The sequence below is a fragment of the Mastomys coucha genome, unplaced genomic scaffold, assembly GCF_008632895.1.
Source record: "Mastomys coucha isolate ucsf_1 unplaced genomic scaffold, UCSF_Mcou_1 pScaffold22, whole genome shotgun sequence".
NCBI classification, from domain to species: domain Eukaryota; kingdom Metazoa; phylum Chordata; class Mammalia; order Rodentia; family Muridae; genus Mastomys; species Mastomys coucha.
Window position 1 is genome coordinate 72,406,206 of NW_022196905.1, and position 11,927 is coordinate 72,418,132.

An 11,927-nucleotide genomic window follows, 5' to 3' on the forward strand; every position below is an offset into this window, starting at 1 on the left:
CCCAAAGGAACATAATATTTTCATAAATATCTATATTAGAAAAAGCATCTATCTTATTTGTACAAATATTGACCACATCATATTTAAGAGGAAACAAAATGTTTTGCTGTGTTCTGGGACTATTCCAAGTCCAGGAGTCATGAAATAGTGTCTTCCACAAATCTAATTAGAGCAGAGTCTTATACTTAGCTAAAACTCAATATTCTGCTATAAAAGAAGAACCTGGAGAGTTATGTATCTTTATATTTTTAATTAATGCAAATATTGTTAAGAAGTACTTACTTCAATTTTCTGGAATCATGCTAGGATCAGATTCTGGGCTAAGGAACAGAACTAAAATTCTGTTTGATGACCAATCAATAAACTTCACATCTGTTACAGATAGGTTTTTTTTTTTTTTTGGTTTTATATTTTTTGAACCACAGTTATTCATTCTCTGTAGAGACTGTCAAAAATTGCCAGTGCTGACTATATTGCAAGTTGTCGTGGTGGGGTATTGGGAAAAGTTTTCAATTAGCCTCAGATAAACCTCATTGGCTATGATACTGCCACTGCACAAAGCTTGTATTATTGATGAAGTACATTCCTCTAAGAATTAGATTCTAGAATTAGAACTGAAATTCTGTTTGATGACCAGTAAATAAATTTCAATTCTGTTATAGACAGTGTCATTAATGAAGTATAAATAATCAATGAATACATCACATTCATTGGGTCTCAATATGTTTTTTCAACAATTTATGAAACCTTCTATTTTGCACATAATAGAGTTTACTCAATTTCCTCACAATTTATATATTTGAAGATTCTCCATCATGATCCTAAAAGATAAACATTATATTCATATTTTTCACTATTAATAAAGATAAAAATGGTAAAAAAGATAACTATTAATAAAGGTAAAAATATATAAGGGAGTAGTATATGTATACATGAGCTGAAACATGAGCATAAACTTCACATACACGTTTTACCATTCATATCGTGATAGTATGAAGATAAATATTACCTTGTAAACTGTTCAGAATGAAAAAAATATCATTCAAAGTTTGCATTTGATGATCTCTTGATGGATATATCAAGACATTTTAAAGAAATAAACAAGCCATTTTCTATGGAATTTTGTTGGTACTTAAACATAATGAGAAGGGCTGAAATGAAATAGAAGGTTCTAAAACAAATGGTAAGTTAGAGAGGAAGCACAATTCCTCAAGTGCCGAGTTGTTAAGCCCATCTTTATTGACACGTGTACATCACATTCCTGTACCTAAGGCTTAGCAATTATTGCAGATGAGGTGGGGTATGAGAGGAATTATTATAAGAGGCACAGAAGAGATTTACTGTGAGATTATAACTTCTAGGAAAGCCATAAGCTACAGCCATAAAATCTTACCAGCATGACTGCTGATATATGAACTTAATGGGATGGCATCAGTAGACATGCTAGTACGAATGAGGTAGGTAAGAAGCCTTCAGCATATTTTTGTCTTAGACAATCACTACTGTCAGATAAGGATTGCTGTAAGTGACATAAATAGTCCTACTGGAGACAGGAAGAACACATTAATTTGTTATTTAATAGTAAATGATCATCACCAAAATCATATATTTAATACTAAAATTATTCAGTGTGAAGATGTTCTATTTATATATTAAGGAATGTCTACCTACATCCATTTCTATACCTGTATCTCTATCCATATCTATCTACCTATCTATCTATCTATCTATCTATCTATCTATCTATCTATCTATCTATCATCTATGTATCTATTTACATTTATCTAGCTACCTATCATCTATCTATCAACACTATACACACACACACACATATTATAGAAAATGGTTTGTTTACTTTTTAAAAATATTCTTGATAGGTCTAACAAGAGATTGTTTAATACATAATCTGAATGATATTTTTTTATTGTGAACAAATTACCAGGTAATATATCACTCCTATGCATATACCCAAAATATGCTCCAACATGTAACAAGGACACATGTTCAACTATGTTCATAGCAGCCTTATTTATAATAGCCAGAAGTTGGAAAGAACCAAAAGGTCCTTCAACAGATGAATGGATACAGAAAATATGGTACAGTTATACAATGGAGTGCTACTCAGCTATTAAAAACAATGAATTCACGAAATCCTTAAGCAAATGGACAGAACTAGAATATGTCACCCTGAGTGAGGTAACACAATCGCAAAAGAACACAAATGGTATGCACTCACTGATAAGTGGATATTAACATAAAAGCTCGCAACACCAAAGATACAATTCACAGGCCATATAAAGCTCAAGAAGGATGATCAAACTGTGGATGCTTTGGTCTTTCTTTAGAAGAGATAACAAAATACACACAGGAAGAAAAATGGAGAAAAAGTATGGAGCAGAGACTGAAGGAAAGGCCTTCCAGAGACTGCCCCACCTGAGGATCCATTCCATATACAGTCACCAAACACAGACACTATTGTGGATGCCAAGAAGTGCATGCTGACAAGAGAACCTGATATAGCTGTCTCCTGAGTGGCTCTGCCAGAGCCTGACAAATGTAGAGGTAGATGCTCACAGCCAACCCTTGAACTGAGTACAGGGTCTCCAATGGAGGAGTTAGAAAAAGGACTGAAGGAGCTGAAGGGGTTTGCAACCTCATAGGAAGAACAACAATGTCAAACAATCAGACTCCCCAGAGCTCCCAGGGACTAAACCACCAACCAAGGAGTACATATGGAGGGATCCATGGCTCCAGCTCCATATGTAACAGATGATGGCCTTATCAGACATCAATGGAAGTAAAGGCCCTTGGTCCTGTGAAGGCTCAATGCCCCAGTGTAGGGGAATTCGAGGGTGGGTAGGCAAGAGTTGGTGGGTGGGTGGGTGGGTGAGCACCCTCATAGAAGTATAAGGAAAGGGGATGGGATAGGGGAATTCTGGTGGGAAAACCAGGAAAGGGAATAACATTTGAAATGTAAATAAGTAATATATCCAATAAAACAGATTAAAAATTATTTATTTTCATGATATAATAGGAATGGTAACATTATAAAAATTTATATATTATTATATATAGATATACTTAATATATCTATCTATATCTGCATCTGCATCTGCATCTACACTCATATCTATATTTAAATCTCTATACCACCTACATCTAGTTAACATATATCTGTATTTATATGTTTACTTATCTATCACCTCTCTATATCAAATCTATATAGACAGATATATATATATATAGATGATAGGATAAATAGATTTATATATTGTATTAGTCAGGGATCTCTAGAGTCACAGAATGTATGATAGTCTCTATGTAGTAAAGGAATTTATTGATGACTTACAGTCTGTAGTCCAGCTCCCCAAAATCAACTCCCAACAATGGTCGGCAGCAGCTGTGAAAGGAAGTCCAAGGATCCAGCAGTTGCTCAGTCCCACAAGGCAATTAGGCGAAACAGAGAGCCTTCCTTCTTCCAATGTCATTATACAGGTCTCCAGCAAAAGGTGTGGTCCAAATTAAAGGTGTGTGCCACCACACCTTTAATCCCAGATGATCTTGAACTCATAGATCTTCCTATCTTAATCTGGAATTCATAGCCACTATGCCTTAAGATCTCCATGCAAAGATTCAGGTCAGAAACTTGTATCTCTCAGCCTCCAGATTAGGGCCACAGGTGAGCCTTCTAATTCTTGATTGTAGTTCATTTCAGATATAGTCAAGTTGACAACCAGGAATAGCCACTACATATATAAAGATGATATATTATATATTGTATATAGTACATTATGTACATGTGTATAGATATATACATTGGATCTATCTAACATACATATTTGGATATATTCATATATATGTATACATAGAGAGATGATTGATAGGTATAGATAAGCATAAATATATATATGATATATAGCTATCTTTTTATCTATCTATATATAGTGTATATATATAATAACTGCACACATGCATATATATATATACACATATATATATGTATATATATATATCCAGTCATATGTTTGCATCTCTATCTATCCAGTTGAAATATGTGTGTGTGTGTGCGTGTATGTGTGTGTGTGTGTGTGTATTAGTGTAGTACATGTATTTATATAATGGGAAAATAGGCTATAAAGTACAAAGACAGCAAGGAGGTGTACAAAGGAATTTTTGGAGTGAAGAAATCAGAAATTATAATGAAAAATATAAAAGAACAATTTAGAAAGAGTAATATCTCTGTATCCGGAAAGGCTTCAGGGTTACAGAATGATATATGGCAGATGTACTAATCTAATCCCCTTCTATCTGTTCTTCAGGCTTCTCAAAGATACATAGAGGCCTCATTCAAAAATGTTCATATTTCCTATAAGGCATAGAAAGAGATTCTTGCCTTGCATGTTAGTAGACATAAATTTTTATCTTTGCAAAAATTTTAAATTTAAAGTATTCTGAAATACTAATATCTGTAATGTTTTCAGTTATCCCTTTAGAACAATGAGGAAAATAAAAATAATGATAAATTCTCTTTTCTGAGCTTCAGTAGAATGATATGTGAAAAATTTTCCTCATCTTTAACTTTCCAGTTATTACCACAAAAACTTGTTCAGGACTTGAGAATCAGGCATTGCTTCTGCCTATTAAACAGTCTTTAAAAATGAGACTGATTTCCCTGTGCTGCATCTTAATCTATGCCACACTAAAGCCTAGTGGATGTTGTGTAGCTGATAATTTAAAAAGCAGTGGCTGGCTAAATAGCCGATCAAGTATGGACTTAGCTATTTAAATAAAAGGGAGAAAGGAAAAGCCAGTCAAGCTTTCAGTGGGTGGATAGAGGGTCATTAAGCAACAGGGGCTCATCTCTTGATTTTTCAAGCAGTAGCTTCTCAGTGCACTCAGCAGGTCATACCAGCCACTCCATCAGTGATAGCCCCAGGGACATCCACTTAGGCAGAGCTACCACTTTTGAGGAACTTCATATTTGCCACACTACTAGGCTATGGACATTATTATAGTCCTTTTATATGTGCCACACAACTTCTGAACAGGGACAGGATTCTTTAAAATTATATTGAATCATGTTCTCCTTTCAGTCACCCAGGGTCAGGAGACAAGACATATGCACATTGTAGAGTTACAGGAGTTCAAGCGAAAATGGATGAAGGAAAGAAGAAAGACAATGTAAGTAATGTCATAAAATGAATTTTATGTATCATTAATTCTGATAACTGATTTTATTGCTTTGGAAAATTATTATGGCAGTCTGCTACAAAATGCTTAACCTGATTTAATTTCAGAACACATTTGTTGGCAAATCGCTAGAAGCAATATTTTTAATCAATGAAGGAGATCTAATTTGGATTTCAAATGCACAAGGACGAAAAGATTGACAAAGGAAGAGAAGAGAATAAGAAAGATAGCTAGAAGGAGACTCCTCTAGCGGTGGCATTTGCTGTTCACAGACATAGGGAGTAAGAACCTCCTTGCAGCAAGCCTATCTTGGGTCCAGGGATTGCTTTAGCACCATTGAGCAGAAAATTTTTTTTCCAAAGATCAGATTAGCCTTTAAGATCTATTAGATTCCACAGAAACTTTCTCATTATAAGAGATTGCAAAATTCGCCGCCACTTTGTTCTGACTCATGACTTTAGTTAAACAGGTCTTCAGTTTCTCAAATGGTTTCATCACAAAGCTCGGTCAACAGTATTTTCTAAAATGAAACTTTTCATTTTAGCTTGGATTTGCTTTATTCCACCAACCCTAACAAAAGATATGTATATGACAAATACTGATAGTGTTACATATGTGTCTTTCACAGACAAAACTCAAAATCTGTATGCTTATTGTAGTTTACATGCAAATGTGAAAGCAAGTGATGTGCATGCAAATATTTATAGCTGCTCTCCTTATTTTTTTCTTCCTAGAGCAATTATCAATAGTAGCAGCATATAAAAATCTCCATAACAATTTACCTAAAGTCAGGACTAGGTCAGTGTCATTCAAAGGCTAATGTGAACCAGTAGCCAGTAGTTCATAAACACTCCACTAATATTGTTGAGAAATTTCGACATATTTTTAAATGTATGTGGTGGTGTGTGTGTGTGTGTGTGTGTGTGTGTGTGTGTTGATAGGAGAGAGAGTGAATTAACACAGATTATCTGAGGGAACTTTGAAGATCTGAGATTAGATCAACAAACCAAATTTTGATTTCTCTGTGATGTGTCTTATAATGCAGCCAAAACGGCTAATAAATGAGTGTACAAACTTACTGCATTGTATGTACTAGAACTTCTATCACTATTTTAAAATGTTTTTAAAGTTTGATCACAATAAATAAATAGATACATAAATAAATAGATAAATAAATAAAAAAAGGTTAGTTATAGGTCACCAAAATTTTTTTTAATACATCTGCAGGTGTAACCCACATTTCTTATACAGAAATAGGTAAGAAAAGTTAACTCATTCATATGACTGCAATATAATTGAGCAAGGAAAGTGAGTACTTACAAAATGGTGTAGGAATGAATATATTGCATGGAAAAGATAAAGAGGAAACCTGTGCATCTTTTAAGAGCAATCTAATCATCCTCTAAGGAAGAAACACTTCTGATCTTGTACTTCAAAAGGAAATAAATCAAAATTGCTGAATAGAATGCTGAATAGAATGCAAGCTTTATTTGTATTTTTCACAAAATGTCCAAAATGCAGTTATCTGCAGTTTGAGAGCTATCAAATGCTTTCCTCATATCTATCATGCTATGCATTATTGTGAGACAGTATTGTAAAAAGACCAGATTAGCTCACTTCTGATTTCATCTTATTAACAGATCGTTTTTTTTTTTATCAAACAAAGGCTTCTACCTTGTCTGACAATAAGTAAAATCAATATGGAATGTGACCTTCAAACAATATTTTATATTTAGGTGGTGCTATTTGAAACAAAATATTTTGCCTTTAAAATATCAAAAGACATATGGCATATTTATTTGATTTTTTAACAATATTGTGAGCTAATATATTCCATAAAGATTCATAGTTGAATATGAACAGTACTATAATAATCATATAGATTACTTTAGAAGAGTTCATCTCAATGGAGAACAGATAAATTTAATTTAAAGTAAATGAATGCCTATCCTATACTCAATGATGAGATTCTATGAGTTTTATTTTGCTATGTTAAGGTGAAGAGGGACTACTCTTCAAGTAATATACTTGTTGAAGTTACTGTTACTGTTCTAATAAGCCCATGGAATATACACACAATCCCATTATTTTATTATAAACTAAATGCCTAGACTGGGAAGGTCTAGATCTAGGGCTATTCTATTTCATTTCCCACCTATAAAGAACTTGGTTACTTGCTGTTTGTCCTGGGGGGATTAGGTAAATGAAAAAGCCAGGACTCTTAGACTTTTGCATAATGCATTATTTATTTTTTGCTTTGAGATGAAATCAGACTTTAAGGGCCAGTGGAATACTAGAGCATTATGTTTGGAGAAGACCAGTTGAGCACCAACATCCATTTTTCGCTGCTTTGGGATTGACTAGATAATGTAAGAGGTACCTCATTGACTCATAATGGACAGTAGCTGTTAAGAAATTACCAGCCAAAATGAACTTGTACTTTCTCAAGGGCTTTTGTTAGTATTTTTGTCATTACAATAAGAAAAGTACCCAACATACCACCTTGCAGACCATTAGTCATAGCACAGGGCTTCACTTTCTTCCACTCTTCACAGTATCATGTTCTTAGGTTGGGACAAATACTTTTGCTTGGACTACATATTGATTCAGAGGTACAGATTTTAATACAAGTAATAACCACCAACCTCCTGTTTTCTTTTGTATATTCCTGATTACAAATATTAACAAATATCACTTCTATTGGTTTATGTCATTTTACTTAGAAACTTGTATTCACAATCTCTTCACAGCACTCACATCTACCCCAGAGCTCTGCCTCCATCCATGGAGTTGAGGCAAATGTAGACTTCCAGATTATCATGATTTTTCACAGTCTTGAATATTACTGGGATTCTACTGTTTTCAAGCTCACTTATCCCTAACAATATGACCAATGCAAGCTCTCCAACTGTTTTCCAGAGCTCAACATTAATACTTTATTGAATGTCACAAATGTATTTATTGATACTAGTACTTCAAAATAGCATCTTAGAATGAATCTTAAGCATGCATTTATTTAACTCTGCTGTAGGAAATTGCCTTCTGTAAGACTTCTAAGCTATAGACCTACCCTAACATTTCTACTCCTCTAAGTTCTTCATTTATTTTTCTACCACTAGTCAGAAAAAAAATCATTTTATTTATATTTCATCCCTTCTTGTTTAACAAATTTTCCAAACCAATACAAACTGTACAGCATTCACTTAGTTGCAACACTTGAAGTCCTATATGCTGGGTATAAAAATCTATTATTTAAACATAATTTATATCTTGACATAGAAAATTCTTTGAATCTTATGTATTACATTATGGACAAGGTATCAAATATACTCTACATTAAGATGTAGAGTACTTTCTTTGTTCTTGGGATAACCCTTAGTGCAGATCCTCTAACATATATCAATGCCATATTTTGTTAGATCCAGGAAGTTTCAGCTGATTTTTCCATGAATTGGTGTTTAAATAAGCCTGGAGTGTAACATAACTAATTTTTTCAATGCTCACTTTTATTTTTTAATTCTTCAATCTTTTTTACAATCCAGACGTTATCCCCCTTCCAGTCCACCTTCTCAGGCTCTTCTCCATTTTTGTCACTGTAGTTCTTTCAGATAAGAACAATTTTTGGTCAGAGCTTTTGACTGTGGGATGGCAATCCCTTCCTCCACTTGATGCCCTGTCTTTCTGCTGGAGGTGCACTCTACAAGTGCCCTCTCCCCAATGTAGGGCATTTCATCTAAGGTCTCTCCTTTTGAGTCTTGAGGGTCTCTCACCTCCCAGGTCTCTGGTTCAGTCTAGAGGGTCTCCACACCTCCTACCTTCTGAGGTTGCCTGTTTGGATTCTTTCTGTTGGCCTTCAGGGCTTCCCCCACATTACCTTATCATGTTCCCTTCTTCCCCTCCCTGTTGCCTTTCCCACCCAGCTCCATCCCTCCTTCTACCTCCTCCTGTGATTGCATTCTTCTATCTCCCAAGTTGGGATTGAGACCTCCTCACTTCAGCTTGTTAGCCATCTTGAGTTCTGTGGATTATATCCTTGGAATTCTGTACTTTTTTTGGCTAATATCCACTTATTAGTGAGTACAAGATACACTGAATCTAATAGAAAAGAAATTGCGAAAGAGCCTCGAACTCATTGATGTAGGAAGAAATTTCTTTTTCTTTTTTTTATTAGATGTTTTCTTTATTTACAATATCTCCTTTTCCAGGTTTCCCTCTAAAAGAAAAAAGAAAAAGAAAACAAAGTAAAATAAAATAAAAAAACTAAAACTAAAATAAGCACCAATTTCTTAACCAGAACTCCAATGGCTCAGGCTCTAAGATCAGAAAGCCAATATGACAAATCAACAACCTACAGATTGGGAATTGTCTTCACTAACCCCACATCTTCTAGAGGGAAAATATCCAAAATATATAAAGAACCCAAGAAGCTATTACCAAAAAAAAAAAAAAAAAAAAAAAAAAAAAAAAAAAAAAAAAAACCAGTAAAAAAAAAAATAGGGTATAGAAATAAACAGAGAATTCACACAAAGCTATTTTGAATTGAGGAGAAGCACTTAAAGAAATGTTGAAAGTCCTTACTCTGCATGGAAATGCAAATCAAAACTACCTTGAGATTCCACCTTACACCAATCAGAATGCCTAAGATCAAAAATTCAGGTGACAGCACAGGATGTGGAGAAAGAAGAACACTCCTTCATTGCTGGTTGGATTGCAAACTGGTAAAACCACTCTGGAAATCAATCTGGGGGTTCCTTAGAAAATTGTGTTTCTCTCTGAAGTCCCTGCAAATGGAACTCAGCTGCACAATGTAAGGCAGACCAACACATGCGTGTTGTTAACAAAGAATTCTCATCATGTGTCCTTTCACATCCTTGCTTTAGCTGAACATCCTTACCTTTGTCTGCTTCAGAAAAACTCTACTTCATGTATTTGCCCCAGCAAAATACCATCCAACATAACTGACTTTCATAAGAACCCTTTCCATTTCAGTTTCCATTTCACTGGCATGTAAGAGAAATGATAAATGCAATTTATGATTGAAAATTCTATTGTATAATGCAATAGAAGTTTACTTTCATATTCCAGAATAACAGAAACATCGACTATAAGGAATGTTGGCATACTATGTAGATTCTGAGACTATAAGAAGATCTACAGAGCATGACTTCTATGAAAGTCATCTATATGATCCAAAGTCCTATTGTATGTCCTTGGATTTATCATCTAAACCTTCCCTATTTTATTTAAAATTTTAAATATTTATATAATGTCTAACTCTTATCTGATTCATTTTGAAATTCCTGTGCTCATTTGTTTATTTAAGATAGTATTGTGTGTGTGTGTGTGTGTGTGTGTGTGTGTGTCTGTAAGTACTCAAGACAACTGCATATACCAACCTACTACTTATGGTAAATCTGAATTCTCGTTAATCTTGGGCTGCGTGTTTGGACTACCTAGCTGCAATTTGCTCCCTATCCTGTTCTAGTAGATGTCATTCTTCTAACACCTTACAAATCTGTAGTTGCTGTACATACATTTTTTCCACCTAACACATTTCTAATAGCTTTCTGAAAATTTAGTCTTATAGAAGTGTAATGGCATCAGACGAGGGTAGCTAAATGGCTGGGAGATTAACTGGGTTCTCAAATTAGTACCTACTATATTTTTGTTACCAGGTTCCCTTAGAGAAACATGTCATGATACAACTAGATACATAAGAGTTATTGTAAGAAATGTACATTAAAGATGGACTTGAAGGAGATAAAATATGGACAAGTCAACCATAGTGCATCTGAAATATATAAGGAAAAGTAGTAAAGCTTAAATCAGAATTCTCTGTTTGAAATAAAACTTAAAGAAAAGTTTGACACGATTCACTGGGAATTAAGAGTCAAATTTACTCATCCTTTTGTTATTTTCTACATTCAAGACATAAAAAAAGCACTCAAAAGCACAGTTGAGTAACATAATCATTATATGTTTTTCATTAATACAGTAGTAAACTTTGATTTTTAACATCTATTTGTTACTGTCAGGTGGAATTTTCACACATTCTTTGAAAAAAGTTTGGATAGTCATCAGTGTATAACTTTAGATTAAGTAGCAAATAATTATCATTGATATTTGTTCAAACTAGTAAATATTAGTTGCAGAAATTTCTATCACCACCCAGTATAGCAGCATCAGCTAGAGATGCAAGTGTACTGAAAATTAGAATAATAATAAATATATGTGTATCAACTGGTTGTTCAAACATTTGACTGATACATTTCTGAAGCTGTCATAGGCACTCTCAATGTAGTGAATATTTAGAATTTTTAAGTAAACATACACAGGTTGTGTAATTCACAGACCCTGGGAAATCAGGCACACCCATGGATATATAGGAATTCAAATATACTTCACATTAAAAGGAGCTGAAGGGATTGCAGCTCCATAGGATGAACAACAATATGAACTAACCAGTACCCTCAGAGCTCCCAGGGACTAAACCATGAACCAAAGAGTACGCATGGTGGGACTCATGGCTCCAGCTGCATATATAGCAGAGGATGGCCTAGTTGATCATCAATTGGAGGAGAGACCTATGTTCCTGTGAAGGTTCTATGCCCCAGTGTAGGAGAATGCCAGGGCCAGGAAGCAGGAGAGGGTGAGTTGGTGAGCAGGGGAAGGGGGAAGGGAATAGGGTTTTTTGTTTGATTGTTTGTTTTGTTATGTTTTGTTTTCATTTTTTTTCT

The 11,927-nt window shown here is 34.3% G+C and overlaps 1 pseudogene; it reads right to left on the reverse strand.

The window, feature by feature from the left end:
- Positions 1-433: 433 nt before the first annotated feature.
- On the reverse strand, positions 434-563 carry LOC116071531 (annotated as a pseudogene).
- Positions 564-11,927: the final 11,364 nt, after the last annotated feature.